The following is a 5,140-nucleotide window of genomic DNA, read 5'->3' as shown; positions in this document are numbered from 1 at the left end:
TCGTGCATTTCTGAAGCAAAGCTGCGGTCACATGCGCATACCCCACCTCATTCCTATTTCTAGGGGGCTGCGTATGTCCCTGGCTTTTAGTATCTGATTCTACTATGAACGCTTTTCACGCACCTTCTGTATACACAGCAACGCATCCAAGTATACGGTACATGCCTAACATAATTAAAGGCTACTGCCAGAAGACAACACATCGAGTTCTAGCTACAGTTACTTGATCCGAGCTGTAAGGTAATGAAAAGGCATTTCAAGATGAGCTGCAGAAGCAAAATACCCAAGCCCTTCTAAAAAATGGAGCTTGATCAGTTTATGAAGGGGATTACAGGTGCTGGTGCCCGCAGGAGTTCATAAACATGAGAGGCCTTCCTAGTGCTGCAAATATGCTTTTAACATTTTCCAGCAAGTACTCTAATTTTATGTTGTTGAAAGGTAACTTCTGCATAAAGGCGGCATATTATCAATTTCCTAAGTGATAAAAGCTTTAAAGAATTAATAAAAAATCCTGTTCCCCATCTGATGTAATACATCTATTTGGATGGGGGGGTAACTCCTCAGTTAGATTCAAGTCATTCTCTGGAGTCTCCTAAGTGTCTACATGCGTACTAGCCCATTTCTTTAGAGTTAATATTCCTGAAGCGTCATTAGGAAATCACATGTGATATAAAAGAAAGCAAAAATGAGTTGTACTTCTCTCCCGGTATTTATAACTTTATGAAGTCAAATACACTAACCAATAAGTACAAGATTGAGATGACTACTCAAGAGCAAATTTAACATTTACATTTGATGTAAGCATAAAGGCCAGATAGCAAATTTTGTTACATTCACGTTACTCCAGCAAGAAAAGGATACAACGCATAGAAGATTAGAGACTACAAAAGGGTATTGAAGAACATTCACTATCCCTATCCTGAAGTGTTTCCATAGCAGCCGAAACAATTATTAAAACAGATACACCAAAAGGAAGGCAAAGAAACAACACAAAAGCTATCCATCTGAAAACAACTCACAGATTTGAAGAGTTGTATTTGACTTGTTCATTAATCCAATCATTAAACATCACCTACTTTCCAGTACATCACACAGGTCTTTGTAATGACGTTCACAGCAGCACAGAAATTTATCAGAGCAAGGAGATTTTTAGAAAGGAGTATTTATGACAGAGAGTGCGTTGACTGGCTGTGGCTTCACATCACAGAAAATGTAAGGTATCCTGTATCTGCTTTGCAGGATGAGGATTTCCGTAGTAGAGTAAGCTTACCATTCGTTCCCTCTTTTTTATCCCACTTAGGTTACACAAACCCAAGAACACCCTACATGTGTTCATTCCCCTCCTGCCCTCCCCCAACTTATCACAGAATACTGTTTTCAGTGGCATTAAGAAAAGGGACACTAATTCCTGCTACCCTGGACAGTCCCACTGAATAGCCATCTTTCATATCCTCCCTTTAAGCTTTCATACAATGCACTGAATTAAAAATCAGAGACTCGTATTTTAGAAATGCCAGCAACCACGTCTTAAAGTCAACAAAAATTTGGCTTTTTGGCCTCATCTGAGAGCCATCTATAGACTATTCCGTTTATATATTAACTAGCAGGCATCATCACCGCTGCGGAAATGTCAATGCGCTTTCCCTGCATTCTTTATGTAAGAACACAGCATCATCCATAACCAGTTTTTCCTCTCATTAAAGTCATGAGTCCTCCAGAAAAAAAGGCAAGATTGTTTTGACAGCAGCAAGCAAGTGGCCTTCCGTCTACCTACAGCCGAGCTACAAAATCCAAACAAGTAACAGCTTCCAATGTAAGCGAAGACACAACACAAAAGATACTAAACAGGTTCTCCACGGTAAAAAGAAATACGACGATACCTATGTGAGAGGGAGGAAAGGATGGTTTCTAATTTAAGTATTTTTCTCCTCGCGTCAATCCTTATAACTAGATTTCAGATGTGCAGTCGCGTGGTGTCAGGTCAAGAGGAAGTAATGACACCATCTATGCTCCCCCTTCCCGTGGGAAATCACCCCACAGCAAAAGAACTGGTCAACTGCCACTCACTCCCATACAACGGATCCAACCTTAATAGCATCTCACATTCAATACAGGGCCCCGAGGAGCTCCTGGGTTTTAAAAGCCATCCAGTGCATTATTCTATTTAGAAAGAATACTTTCAAAGTACAAGATTCCGGCCTTAATAGTGAACAGAAAAGCCAGCATCGTTAAGCAATCCTTGAAATTTCATGCAAGAAGCTGAGTACAGACACCATTATCCAGGGGTATCTACAGGGCTCAGAATAATTTTATCTTGACATTTGTATAGGGACAGCTGGGTAGGAAACAAGTTCAGGAAAGCCGGAGAACACCTACAAGTGAAAGAGTACAGAGCACCATAGAGGGCAGGCTAGCAGATGGGGTAGTCCGAGGGCAGAGGACATGCAGTAAAAAGAATGAAGTGCAAATGCCCAGAAGGAAGCGGGCGCGGAAACGCAGATAAAGAAGAAAGGTGACCCTGGTCACAATATTGCTATACAGTCTAGAGAAGAGCAAGCTAAGGAAGGACTTGGACATCCAGGTAGATATGTACTATCCACCATGAGCAGACAAGAACTTACCAGATGTGCAGTTTCTAACACAGATACTATCACATAAATGATAACCTTAACCCCAAAGATAGTTATCAACCTACTGATGTAGGATTTATTTTTCCAGTACCACCATCAGCCCCCGCATATGAGAAAACACTGTGGCAGAACCTAATACATTTAACCTAGACAAAAGTTTCAGGGGTTTAGCTTTACTTGAATATTAAAAAAACCAAAACCATTAAGTCAACAAAAACCCCTGAAACTTTTTTCCTACACGTATAGCTAAAGTCTTCCTTCAGTCATGTCTTTTCTGTCATTCCTCCACACAAACAAATAGATCCGGTAGTCTTTAAAAATCTAATAAACCTTTCAATTACTTCTAAGTCTTAGATAGCTGCCTAAAAAGTTGTAGTTGCAAGAGTATCACGTTCTGATATCAACAAGGTCCTTTTTCCACTGTAAAGACAACTGGGGTGTAATGTTAGCAGGCAGTAAAAAGAGCACTTTTTACAGATGCCAGTATCTCCTGAAATAAGTGCTTGTGAACACAATCAGCAGCACAGTAAAGTCCTCTGCCAATTAACTACACACTTGATTTCATGGGTAAGCTGCTCACTGGTAATGAAGCCCACATTCCCTCCCTTCCAATAAAATTTGAGCTGAAACGGGAAGAAAACACCATACAACATTTCTTTTTTTTCTTTAAACTGAAAAGATGCTACTCGATTCATTCAGCTTAACCAGTCCTGTACCACAGCTTCTGAGTATTAAAGCACGTTCCCTTTCAGGCCCTAATCCCATAAAATCTAGAGCTGCAAAGCTCAGAGAAACTTTACTGATCAATTTCTATAAATGGTGCAACGCCTCTTTCAGTTTTTCTAACTCTCAGTGTGGGTGTTACTTTCGTGAAAGAAAGGGAAAAAGCATGAGGAACAGATATGTAATTCAACAGAACCGTTTTTAATCCTCAAAACATTGACAGCTATTACGTGCTCCAGCGTCCTCCACCAGTCTAGGGATTTCAGTGAAAAAAAACAAACCCAAAACCAAACCAACTTCTTTCCCCTGTCTTTGGACAAATTAACTACAACCACCACATGTGCAGCTCACATTCTGAGAACACTGGCAGTCTAGGCTTTGTCTGGAGGTCAAATTCAAGCAAGAGTGCTCCACGGCTGCTTTACTGGACCAAGCAGATACTTCCATATACTTTCAATACTCAAGGATTAAGAAGAGTGCTATTACCTTACTTTCCGATGCTTCAAAACCACAGACCGTCTTAAACAGGCTCTACAGCAAAAGCTGAACCCTGATAAATCAGAGGGAGTATAACCTTAAGCAAAATATTTACTGAGCTTATCTACATAAACCACTAGAAGTAAATCCTTAGCACGTTGATAACATTCATCAAGTCTTCTTTAGAAAAGGTTCGTGCTGAGACGTTAGAAGGACTGCAGCAAGTTGCGAAGGAGATGGGAGGAGAGGAAATGTATTAGCATTTCCAATATCTGGAAATGCGTGATCCAGGCGGTGAGGCAAGGGAGGCCTGATAATTCTGCAGCAAGTATCTCTAGGTGGCTCCATTCACATACTTCTATATGCACTTGTAAGAGTCTTACTCCATCCCTTCGGTTTCTTTTAAGCAGAAACCATAGGGCTGGCAAATTCCACGTTTTAGTGAAATGATGCCAATGTATACAGATAACTATTAATATGAAAGGCACCTAACAAGATTCAAAAGGTACTCTTGAAAAAAAAAAACAAACCACCCCACTCTCTCTTTTACACTACGGGTTGTCACACTCGTTATTAGTAAGTTCCCCCATCTGTTTTTGTAGACAAAGCTCACTGGCTGGCGATTATTTGGGTTGAAATGGAAAGATGGTTACATGTTTTTCAAATACGATAAACTTCTGTATTATTTCATGGGAAACCTGGTTTTCAAGAGGGAGGGAAAGGGTCAGCAAAAAAAAAAAAAGGACAGGTGTGGAGTATTTAGCAGCCGCGAGAGCGAAAAGTCTGGCAAAACCTAAATTCTGCAAATTCGCAATATACACCGCGCGGCTCCCTTTAACAGAGACGAGGACCTACAAAGGGCTCCGGGGATGCCGAAACCCCTACAAACGCGGCCCAACTTCACCAAGCGGGCAAACCCCAACGCACACACGGCTCGGCAGGCCGGCACCGTCCCTTCCTCATTCCTTCACCGCAGCACCAGGAAAAGGGGCGAAAAAAAACTTCAGCTCCGGCACCGGCCGGGCCGGGTCGCCCCTCACGGCCAGCGGGAGGGCGGGAAGAGAAATCGCCTCAGGCATCCCTCAGGGGGGGAAGGCAACGCGCCACACACGCCCGAGCGAGGCCCCCGCAGCCCTTCGGCCAGCCCCGCTCGTCTCCCCGCCGGCAGAAAGGGTCAGAAAAGAGAGAAGAACGAGGCGGTTTCCCCCGCAGCCCCTCGCCTCACGGCCGCGGCCTCGCCCCGCTCTCCCCGCCGGCGCCACAGGTGCTGCGGGGCCGCCCCTGCCGGCTCCCCACACGGCAGCCCGCCC

The 5,140-nt window shown here is 43.2% G+C and overlaps 1 protein-coding gene across 1 annotated transcript in view; it reads right to left on the bottom strand.

Moving 5' to 3' along the window:
• The window catches only part of EPB41L4B (erythrocyte membrane protein band 4.1 like 4B), a 195,098-nt gene that overhangs the window by 164,227 nt on the left and 25,731 nt on the right, over nt 1–5,140 (bottom strand). The window lies entirely within an intron of this gene.

This window comes from Haliaeetus leucocephalus, unplaced genomic scaffold (assembly GCF_000737465.1).
Source record: "Haliaeetus leucocephalus isolate CR32 unplaced genomic scaffold, Haliaeetus_leucocephalus-4.0 Scaffold915, whole genome shotgun sequence".
NCBI lineage: Eukaryota > Metazoa > Chordata > Aves > Accipitriformes > Accipitridae > Haliaeetus > Haliaeetus leucocephalus.
This window is presented reverse-complemented; position numbering and strand designations above follow the sequence as displayed.